The sequence below is a fragment of the Scylla paramamosain genome, chromosome 2, assembly GCF_035594125.1.
Source record: "Scylla paramamosain isolate STU-SP2022 chromosome 2, ASM3559412v1, whole genome shotgun sequence".
Classification (NCBI taxonomy): Eukaryota; Metazoa; Arthropoda; class Malacostraca; order Decapoda; family Portunidae; genus Scylla; species Scylla paramamosain.
The window spans coordinates 30,519,317-30,531,957 of NC_087152.1; the positions used below are offsets into that span (position 1 = coordinate 30,519,317).

A 12,641-nucleotide genomic window follows, 5' to 3' on the forward strand; every position below is an offset into this window, starting at 1 on the left:
AAAATATACTTGTAAAGCATAAGTATATGGTATAGATATATATATATATATATATATATATATATATATATATATATATATATATATATATATATATATATATATATATATATATATATATATATATATATATATATATATATATATATATATATATATATATATATATATATATATATATATATATATATATATATATATATATATATATATATATATATATATATATATATATATTCTTTAAAAGGTAGCATGCGTAGTTTACTTAAATACATTATAGCAGTGATAGTCAACCTGGGTGGTTGATGCATCACAGGGTTCACCTTAGAGTTCAAAAGGTACCTGGAAATAGTGTGGTACATGGAGGGGCACATGACATGGCCAGTGTTTATAAGAGTGCTCAGTACGAAAACATGTTATAGGAAGCGTCATGTAAAAAAAAAAAAAAAAAAAATTAATTGGGATTAAAGTAATGAAAATTTATTTATTGGCAATCAATTTATTTACGACCGAATAGCTATTTTCTATATTTAAAGTAGACATCTAATGTTTTTTTATTTATATATTTTCAGTTTTAAAACTAGAGAAAATATCAAATATTCATGTGACTCTTTTGTAATTAATTGTCGGGGGCGCTGTGGTACATGACACGTGAAGAGATTGATGGAAGGAGGGATGGATATACGATGGAGACTGCCTAAAACGACGACCCTTAATAGGCGATGGAAAAGATGTCTATGGAAAGAAAAAGTCGATAAAATTAACGACTGAGGAGTCTTCTCATTGGTCCTTCATTCAAATTAAAACAAAACTGCACTGGAAAGAAGAGCTGGAGACAAATTGGTCTGTAAACTTAATCCAAGTTGAGTATTAAATGTACCAATAGTTATGAAATAAAAAAAAAGAAGCAGTGAAACGTACTTAGAGGCAGAGGCAATACTTGAATTATGAATATTATTACAATTCCATTACGACGCCACTGAAAAGGTTCCCAGTGCGTCTTTCAGATGATAAAATGAAAATTTAAGAAATATTAGCACCATTTCATCTTGATGTGGAAAAGCACTCCATCTCCCGAAATTATACGATGTGTCTTAGAAAAAAGTATCGAGGCTTCTTGGACTTTTTATCATAGAGGACTTGTATTGCTGGATTTATTATCACATAAGAAATATGTATATGTAAGCTAAAATAATGAAAAACTAAGTAATATAACAATGACAAATTTGGTGTTGCGATAAATAAATAAATAAATAAATAAGAATGATTACGATGCGCGTGACGAAGACAACGATGATGCGATTCCACGATAATGATGCGAGTTTCCGCGATATCAGTTCAATTCCACGATAACGATGCGAGTTTCCACGATAACGAAGCGAATTTCCACGATAACGATGCGAGTTTCCACGATAACGATGCGATTCCACGATAACAATGCGAGTTTCCACGATAACGATGCGATAACGATGCGAGTTTCCACGATAACGATGCTAACGATGCGAGTTTCCACGATAACGATGCGATTCATGCTAACGATGCTAGTTTCCACGATAACGAAGCGATTCCACGATAACAATGCGAGTTTCCACGATAACGATGCGATTCCATGATAACGATGCGAGTTTCCACGATAACGATGCGATTCCACGATAACGATGCGATTCCACGATAACGATGCGAGTTTCCACGATAACGATGCGATTCCACGATAACGATGCAGTTGGCGATGATAACGAAGCGGTCGATGACGATAGCAAAACGATACAAAATCTACTTACCTACATTGGTACTGGGCCGAACCCTTTCTCCCCTAAAGGTTCATCCCAGTCCCGTGGGTGCGAGGGCAGTGACGCTGCAACCTTGCAGCGCCTCACACGGGTCGCCACGAGCACTGACCCACCACACACCACTCCCCAACCACCGTCATGAAGTGAGCCCTTTTCTCCCCTAAAGGACCCCTCGTACTGTCAGTGTCTGGTGCATGGTGCACGGCGTGCCCTCGTTCATGGCGAGTTGTTCAGTCCGGTGTCATCATTCACCAGACTCTATGGAAGGAGACCTTATCTCCCCATTAGGACTCCCCCCTCCGGGCAACATCTAGTGAATGGTAGACCCCTTGCCTAGTGTGAGGCGCTGCAAGTGGACGACTACTATTGAAGCTTGAGGCCGCAAAGGAAAAGGAGGACCTGCTGCCAGACCTCTCTGCCTTGGGCCCCAGGCCGGACCCGACAGCCACCTTCTCTCCCCGTGCGTCGCACAAGGTCGTCACGGCCCTCGACAAATTTTGGCCGAAAGTGTCTCAAACATCAACTAAATTTTGATCCGAATGTAAAATCGTCGATGGCAAATGAAAAATGGCTTTGGTTTAAAGGTGAGCAAGAGTCAGCTGATCAATGAAACAAGGTGAGGCAGCTTTGGTTCTCAGTATTTGTGTGTACCTTGCATGTTGGCTGCCCGTGAACATGCCCGTGTACGTGTATGACTGGATAGAAGCAGTAATCCAATGGCAGGTGCCTAATGGGGAACTTTAGAAGATTAGATAAATTTCTGGATAGCGAGGATGAGTGGACACAGGTTTGCATGTGTTATACAAGAACTGCCACCTGTAGACCTAGTTTTTTTTTTTCTTTAATATATTTATGCTTTAAAATAAAATATTTCATTTCTTAATGTTTTTAATCACAGCTTCGTGTAAATATGAATATTTCAAATATAAGGAAAAAGATAAAGAGATGAAGGAAACAGGATGAAAGAGGTGAGGGGATCGTGAGTGGGTGGGGGATTGGTGAGTGGATGAGTTAGTGAAGGAAAAGGGTGGGGGCCTGTTCCGCCTCCACCAAGTGAGCCAGGGTACAGTCTTCGCGCCATTTACCGCCGCAGCAAAATAATTAGCACACACCAAGGTTCCTTGGACACTCAAACATTTTAGCAGCTTACCATGACTACATGTGGCAGGTTGTAGTGGAGGTTATTGGGGTTTTCAATAGTGTTTACATGATTTTGGTGAAAGTTAACAAGGATTTTGGTCTACCGATTAAAAAAAAAGGACGCTCTTTACAATAAAAAAAAAAAAAAAATATATATATATATATATATATATATATATATATATATATATATATATATATATATATATATATATATATATATATATATATATATATATATATATATATATATATATCCTTCGAATATAATTGTTATGAGAGAAGAGTGTTCCAGAATACGGTTCCTGACCTCCATGTGGCATAAGACTAAGTAGCAAGGTAAGCTGAACCTATGAGAAGCTTCATGACAATTACTTCATGACAATTACTTCATGACAATTAAAAAAAGGGGAACAATATAACACATGAAGTAGAAGCTTAAGAATCATGATGACCTGCGGTAGAAACTGTTCAGTTAAATATAACTACATGTATAAATAAAATGACATACAGATCAGATAAGATGAAAATAAAATGCTGGCTGAGGAAGAGATTAGAGAAAGTCACGCAAGCCTGAATTTGTATTGAGTGGATAGCGAGTCTTATGACAATATTACAACAATAACTAACAACAACAACACTCGATCAGACAGAATATTATACATTACACTTCCTCTACAAACATTTCATGCGCAAGATATCCTTTTAATTGTATATTCCTGTTTCTTGCTTTCTCTTCTCTGGTATTTTTTACTTGCCTTATAACTTATTTTTTAAGTCTTGCCTTCCAATGAGTTTACTTCATGGCGCTTCTCTCTGCTTTGCTCCTCACTGTTGACTGCTAATACTCTGCCTTCTTTTTTATGCATTTAACATGTCTGCCTCTAAAAAAAAAAAAAAAGAAAAAAAAATTGCGGATGACACGAAGATAGGTAGATAATTAGATCAGATTCAGATGCCATCGTCTTGCAGATACACTTAGGATGAACGAATGGACAGACAAATAGCTAATAAATGAATAGCAGTTTAACATTAACAAATTTGAGGTACTTATCATATGCAGAGGGAATCCACATATAAGGTACACAATAAAGAATGAGGCTCTGGTAAGTTCAGAGGACAAAAAAAAAAAAAAAAAAAAAAATTATAATTAGTTCTGACCTCTGTCAGAGAAAACAATGCATAGAGGCCAGAAATAATGCAAGTATGGTATTAGGATTAATCTTCTGGCGTGTGAAAAGTAGAAGTTCCGAAATAATATTAAAAATATATTTGGCGCTGATATGGTCTCATTTAGACTATGCTGAGCAGTTCTGCACGGTCCCCATATAACAGGAAGGATTTAGGTCTATTAGAATCAGTATAAAGGAGAAGGACTAAAATGATGTAAGGGAATGAGGAGTATTCCTTACGAAATGAGACGAAAGCTTTTAAATTTACATTTCTTCAGGATTGGAAAAATCATGATTAAGAAAATAAATAAATAAAAAATCAATTTATGTGATTTTAATCGGATTTTTTAATTTAAATTTATTTTATTTATTTGTTTATTTATTTATTTACTTTTATTTTCTATTTTTTTTTTATTTATTTTATTTTATTTTATTTTATTTTATTATTATTATTATCATTATTATTATTATTATTATTATTATTATTATTATTATTATTATTATTATTATTATTTATTTATTTATTTATTATTTTTTTTTTTTTGCATTAATACTTGTTTGTTTGCACTGGTTATTTGTTTCAGTCTTATGAGGCCATTTTCTTGTATTAAACTTGACCAATGTCAAATGAAATCATAGTTTAATATACATGAGTTTTCCACATAAAAATCATAAATAGGACTAATAGTTTAATCAGATCTGTTACGGTAAAGTAACTAAATTATTTTACATTAAAAAAATAAGCTTATTAAACTTCATAATTACATTTATTGTTATAATCAATAAAAAAAAAATCTTACTTTGTTATTTTTATGAATTAATATTGCAAGAGTAAATATTGCAAATGCACGTGAGAAGACAAATATTATATTGCATTTCTTAATACTATCTTGTTCAAAAGCCGAATGTGTAAAGTTACTCTTTGGTGGTGCACATATTAGTAACAAGAATTTGTTGGAAACTGAAAAGTAGAAAGGACAAATTTAAATTGATAGGGTAATGGGACCTCAACAAAGAGTCAAAGAGGTTGTGTGGCGCTGGGAAACAAACAGATGGCATGCCTTTAGAGGGGGGTGGAGTGAATACACTTGCGAATACAGGTGAACGTTATTGGCTGTGGTCGTGTATCTATCTGTTGGGTTATCTACAATACCACGCCGCGCTTATCTGACCGTGATGAAATTGTCCTTATTTGTCTTTTTCGGTTGACTCATCTCGTGTGGGTTTTACGTAGTTGTGTATTTATTTTTTATGGTGACACAACTTTAATGATATTTTGTTTTATTTCCTCAGTAATGATATATTGTTTTATTTCCTCAGGTTTCAAATTATTTATGTGCTGAGTTTTATTAGGGAATTATGGCACATCTTTGCTGAAATCTTAATCATACAGATGCGCGTGGGCACTCACACACACACACACACACACACACACACACACACACACACACACACACACACACACACACACACACACACACACACACACACACACTTTTTATGTAAATCAAGAGATATCGTCACTGACACCTGATCTTTCTGCATAATGCTTCGAGTTATCTATAAATGTTTAGGTTTTACAAGAATTGACAGCTTTACTGACAGCTTCTTCTTTCTTTTCTGTTCCAAAGTGTGCATACAAAATTTAGTTTGCCCAGGAATTGAGACATTTTTACTGATACCCAAGTTTTCCTTAATATTTCAAGCTATTTAGACATATTTTGTTAATATTTCAAGCTATTTGGACATATTTTGTTTATTTTGGAATTCAGACACACACACCAGTATGGGCGAATATTTCTTGTTTTCCATGGTGCAAGTTATCATTGATATGTATTTCTGTATACGAGAATTGAAAAACTTTTGTAGTGACATCGGCTTTTCTTTCTCATGCTCCAGGTGCGTGAGGGTGTGAAGTGGGCTCCGCCATGTGTCGTTGTCTCGCCTTGACTCAGCGTGTGTAGGTATAGCGGTGGGGTCTGGGCGAAACATCCACTTTGAAAAAAATTAAAAAACACCGAAAGTATTATTAATTTACGTATGATATATATTTTTTGCCATCTTCTGTTATATATATATATATATATATATATATATATATATATATATATATATATATATATATATATATATATATATATATATATATATATATATATATATGTATGTATGTATGTATGTATGTATGTATGTATGTATGTATGTATGTATGTATGTATGTATGTATGTATGTATGTATGTATGTATGTATGTATGTATGTGTGTGTGTGTGTGTGTGTGTGTGTGTGTGTGTGTGTGTGTGTTTTATTTATTTTTTTTTGTACTTTTCATAGGACGAAATAAAGGGGATAGGTAAATAAAGGCAATTTATTTTGATTCGTATATGGTATTATCGCCTCTGTGCCTTTTTCCAACTGGACATTCCTCCCCACCCCTCTTGACTCATTCTCCCGTGAACATCGCCCCCTCCCCCTCCCGCATCCTCCCCCTCCAGACGTTTCTCCCTTACTGGTTCATTCATCACTCACGAGGTTTTTTGACTGCGGAAAATATGTGGCAGCATTATTAGTTTACTTTCTGCTAAACGATGGAAACTTTTGGAAGTCTTATTTGCGTTAAGGATTTAAATATTTAATGCATTCATATATTTATAATGAAGGACAGTAAACAGCAGCCGCCAAAGTTTGTGATGCTCTCATCCTTGATTTTTAATTATTTAACTTAATTCTCTTCCGGCGGTTGTCAGGTAGGGTTTCTGAGTGCTCCTCTTCTGACTCTAGCCATAAGAGCCAGTTATTTCCAAACCATCCCTCCCGCTGCTTCCCTCACTGACCCTCTCCATGCAGCTGAGACATCCACTACTATTTACTTAATTGTTTTCATTTCGTGGAGATTAGATAGATTGAATAGATGTTTGGAATAGAAATGGGTACGATTTTGACGCGATCATTCATTATCTTATATCTTTTCTTCCTCTTGCGTAGAATATACAGAACACACAGGCAATGGAGGAGTGTTGGAGACGAGGGAGAGACAGATGAACTACTCGCATTCTAGTTTATTTCGACACGCTCATCCATAATGATTTTATATATTTCCCTTAAGTCGTCTGTTTTCCCTTTGTGTAGGTATATGGAAATGACGGGAAATGAACGGATATGGGAGGTGAAGAGGGACGATAGATACAGCTCGCTAATTTCGATGCGCTCATATATTGCATCATGGATTTTGTTTGGTAGAGGCAGCTGTTTCTGTTTTGTACTGAATAGATAGAATAAATACAGGGTGAGGATACGTAAGAGGCGAAGAAAAGGACATGGCGTGGCAAGATATTTTCGATGCTTTTAAGAATTACGATTGATTATTTTTTGTGTTAATCAGTTGCTTTCCTCCTGTGTCCATCTTGTCAGGGATGTTTGATAGGATGAGTTTATTGAGGTCTTGAATAGATGCAGTTTTTAAATCTATTTGCTATCATTTGTTAATTACGTATTAGCGTTTTTTTTTTTTTTTTTTTTTTTTTTTTTTTTTTTTTTTTTTTCGAGAGAGAGAGAGAGAGAGAGAGAGAGAGAGAGAGAGAGAGAGAGAGAGAGAGAGGAAATAATCAGTAGCAGACAAAACATTACATGAAAAAAGCACGAAACAAGACCTTGCTGTAGATAAAGAAGGAGAGGAGATCAGGAGAGAAGAGAGAAAAAAAAATAAAGAAAGGAGGAAAAGGAGTGGGAAGGAGGAAATAATGAAGAAAATGAAGAGGAAGAAACGGAAGTCAAAAAAGGATAGACGAGAAGAATGGTATATAGCAAGGAAGAAATAGACAAGGAAAGGATGAAAGGAAGAAAGAAAGGGGAGAGGAAAAGTAACTCTTACGAGGGAGACAGGGAGAGGAGGAAAAGAGGAAAGAAAATTATGAAGAAAATAGGGAAGAAAGTAGCTGTGGAGGCTTGCTTTTATTTCTTCTCTTTTTTTTTTTTTCGTCTGTGTTAAAGCAGGTGCAGATTTGATGATGGCGATAAAAAAAAAAAAAATACGGTTGCTGTTTTAATACTCATCATTATAACCATCACTACTCTCATAATCTTTGCTGTTGTCTTAAATTATCTTAAACGATGTCCTTCTCCTCCTCCTCTATTACCACCACCACCCCTATCACCAACAGCGATACCAATAATAACAATAACAACAACAACAACAACAGTAACAAATAAAGTAGTAACTTAGTATCTACAACAACAACAACAACACCCCCACCACAACCACCACCACCTCAACAACGACAACAACAACAACAACAACAGCAATAGCAAGAAAACAGTATATGGAAACCAGAATTCACGGAGAGGAACAGAATACAATATAGAACAGTATTGAACAATTCAGTCACGCACCATACTACACACACACACACACACACACACACACACACACACACAAAGCGTACAGGATTAAAGTCACTGAGGTCATGGCGATAGAAATCATACCTACCATTCCTATTATTTTTTCTACTGATATCTTTTCGAACACAAAGCAAAGACCGATAATAAGAGCGAGGCAATCATGAACACTAAGGGAAACAAAAGAAAAAAAAAAGAAGCCAAACTGACTATCGATACACAAAGAGATAAGGGAAATGTTTTAAGTTAGTAAATAAACCTGCTTTTGCCTTCCCCCACTTTGTTTTTTTTTTTTTTTTTTTTTGCCGCTTTTGTAAGAGAATCCGTATTTTGAAACACCTTGTTCTCCCAAAGATTTTTAGGCGAAATTTCATAGGTGGCTTTCCCAGTGATGATGCAGAGTCCTTGTTAAGCTATCACATAAAACCTAAATAACTGCCATGAACTTAAAAACTTGAGGAAACACGCCGAAACTTTTGAGAATGCAGTCCCGATTCTGTGACTCATTTCCTCAGCCTCGCGTCATCATCTCGGGTGTCGCCTGTCTTGTCTCCACTGCTCCTCTGTTACGACTTTTCATGACAGACGCACGCGAGTGTTATCCACGGCACAGCAAAAACATGCTTCAATATCCGTACTTTTTTTTTTTATGATTTACTTATTTTAATTATCTATTTATTTATCTTTTTTTCATAATCTTGGTACAATTAACTCGAGGGTCGGAAGTCTTGCCTTTTTAAAGACGCTGCCTGTTGTTTTCTTTCTTTCGTCCGGAACACTTCTTTAATTTTCTTTTTTCTTTGTTTTCAATCTCTCTCTCTCTCTCTCTCTCTCTCTCTCTCTCTCTCTCTCTCTCTCTCTCTCTCTCTCTCTCTCTCTCTCTCTCTCTCTCTCTCTCTGTGTGTGTGTGTGTGTGTGTGTGTGTGTATATATATATATATATATATATATATATATATATATATATATATATATATATATATATATATATATATATATATATATATATATATATATATATATATATATATTGGGAGTTTGCTAGTGAGGTTAAGAAGAGAGTGTAGGCTGGATGGAATGGCTGGGGGAGGGTGGCAGGAGTTAAAAGTGACAGAAAGGAAAAAAAGCAAAACAAAATGTGTACAAAATGGTAGTGAGGTCATCATGCTGTCCGGCATGTTAACTACCATTAACAAAGATACGCAAGAGGCGGATATGGAAGTGGCGGAATTGAAGATGTCTTTGAGTGACGAGGCGAGATAAAAAGTCAAGGACAAACACATCAGAGGGACAACACATGTACGTCGGTTTGGGGACAAGGCAAGAGAGGCGAGACTGAGATACTTCGGGCATGTCATAAGAAGGGATGAGACATATGTGGGAAGGAGGATGCTGGAAACTGACCAACCCGGCAGGAGGAAGAGAGGAAGATCAAAAAGGAGATTTATGGATGTATTGAAAGAAGACATGCATATGGTGGGTGTGGCAGAGGAAGACGCAGAAGGCCGAACGTTTTTGGAGAAGGATGATCCGCTGTGGCTACCCCTAATGGGAGTAGTCGAAATTATATATATATATATATATATATATATATATATATATATATATATATATATATATATATATATATATATATATATATATATATATATATATATATATATATATATATATATATATATACACATACACTTGCGTATGTATGTATATATGATATGCCCTCCTCCTCTTCCTAGTACAGATGTTCCTTTCCTTTTATGTTGGGCGTCATGAAATAGATATTTCTTTTATTCACTCACCAATACCTCTCATTCATGCACTAAAAATGCTTGGTTGCTAACGGTATTATTCCATTGTATGTTTCTCATACCATCTTCACCAGAACGGCAGTAACTTTGATATCCGTTGCGTCATCAGTGTGTAGGTAAGCCCGAGTGGCTTACCTGGTATTCTCGATGTCACCTTTAGCTGGCGGCGAGGGAATAGTGCCGCCAGACTACGAGTGCTTCCCTTCACCGAGTACTTGGTATGGACAGCGGGGAGTCATGACGCACGAGAGCATGTACTGCAAGCCGTAACAGTCAGCCACGACCAGTATAAAACATAACGCTTTTTTTTTTCCTAGCATGCCTCTCGCCAACACGCAGATACAGTGTGTGAGTGGAAAACTTTTCACAGTAATCTGAAGAACAGTTGTGGAATGTTTTATTATGTATGAGATCCGCCACGCAACGGGATGTCGGTGGTGTCTGAAGTTGTGCGTTCAAGACGTCCACCTAATGACGGATGGGCTTCGTCCCTAAGATGCGCACTGAACAATTTGCCAACTTGCTCCTTTCAATCCACATCCCTTTTTGTGACATGATTTGCACATCCGTATGGTGTCGTGATTGCGTCAAATGAAAATATAAACACATGCTGCGAATGGACATGGATGAATAGTCGATATGAAAATAAAGAAACAGACCAACTTTATGGCAGTTCGGAGGAAAAATTGAAAACACGATCCAGTATTCCCTTCCCACTCATGATCTTGTGTGCTTTCAGTGTCTGCCGCTGTGGGAGTGCCAAAGTGTGCCTCCATCAGTGTCTTCTCGCTGCTCCCGTGTTAAGGCAGATGTTAACGCAGAGGCATTCTGAATATTGCGCCACAACACACCAAACACTGCACTACACTGGCACACTATTAAAATTCCCCCTACCGATAGAAGTTTTGAGAAAAGAAAAAAAAAATAAAATTCCGCCATAGTTTATAGGAAAGAAGGGAAAGATAGCCTTGTAATGCATATATATATTTCTTTCTTTTTTAGGAACATGTAAATCGCGGTAACATTTCATAAGACGAGGTGGCCGAGTGGTTAAGGCGTTGGACTGCTAATCCAATAGGGTCTCCCTGCGTGGGTTCGAATCCCATCCTCGTCGAAATGTATTTTTTTTAACGAGCATCCATAGTGCCGGCAATTTGGCTAGTCGAGGTTGGTGTGTATGTTTGAGGGGACGCGCCCGCCTCAAGCCAGTGGGCCTCGCCCCGGGCGGAGATCCTCCACGAATCCTTATGAACCATTTTCTTCTCCCCTTGGGGGCAGCCACTACTCATAGAGAGCATTTCATGGCACACTGATGTAAAAATGTAACGCTACGCCCAACACACACACACACACACACACACAAACACACACACACACACACACACACACACACACCGCGATAGTTACTTCTGACAACATGTGAGGCAGTCAGTGATGCGTCGCTACTACACACACACACACACACACACACACACACACGTGCAGGATGTAGTTGCGAGGCACACCACAGCAGCACACAACATGTACTTCTGGCATCTGAACAACGCACCTGCACCTCCTGGTCGTGTCGCATAATGCTGTCATGAGAAACGCAGACAGTGACCAGTAACCCACATCACTCATCAAAATGAAAGCGTTCTCTGTAATTTTGATTCTGAGCGTTGTCTATAGAAACACGGATTGACAGGAAAGCGTACAAACCAAGCACCAAACATGTCTGCACCTCCTCCAACTCCTGGCAAGATCGCCCTACCCCCGACAGTTAAGGTTACGTAATAATATGAAGAAGGAGGAGGAGGATGGAGAGCGCGCCACCACAGAAAACGGAGATGTTAATGGTACACTTTTGCGTTCCTCATGCGCCTTGTATTACTGTAGTTACGACGCGTGTTAACATTTTTTTTAATTAATTTAGCTAGTGAGAGAGAGAGAGAGAGAGAGAGAGAGAGAGAGAGAGAGAGAGAGAGAGAGAGAGAGAGAGAGAGAGAGATTTTTTGGCATTACATATTTAAGGGAGGGGGGTTAGAACTGGTGAACGAAGAGCTAAAAGTGCTATGAAACGTGTTCGAGGTAAGGAGGGTCTAAGATTGTACATGTGGGCAGGGGGGGAGGTGGTAATGGTGATAATTAGCAGTGCAGCATATTTGTTGGTGATCCTGCTCGTGATATTAATGATGATGCGAATGCTGATGTGTTGATGATAGACTGCTGAACGTGTGTGTGTGTGTGTGTGTATTTATCTAGGTGTTGTATTTATCCATTTTAGTTGTCGTGTTGTCTTACTTCTACTTTTATTTAGTTTTTTTTCTTTAATCCAGCTGTGTCTCTCTCTCTTTG

The 12,641-nt window shown here is 37.2% G+C and overlaps 1 non-coding gene across 1 annotated transcript; it reads left to right on the top strand.

Annotated features, from left to right (window-relative positions):
- Positions 1 to 11,336: 11,336 nt before the first annotated feature.
- Trnas-gcu (transfer RNA serine (anticodon GCU)) lies at positions 11,337 to 11,418 on the top strand. The gene has a single exon. It is a non-coding gene; the product is annotated as a tRNA-Ser (tRNA).
- The last annotated feature ends 1,223 nt before the right edge of the window (positions 11,419 to 12,641 follow it).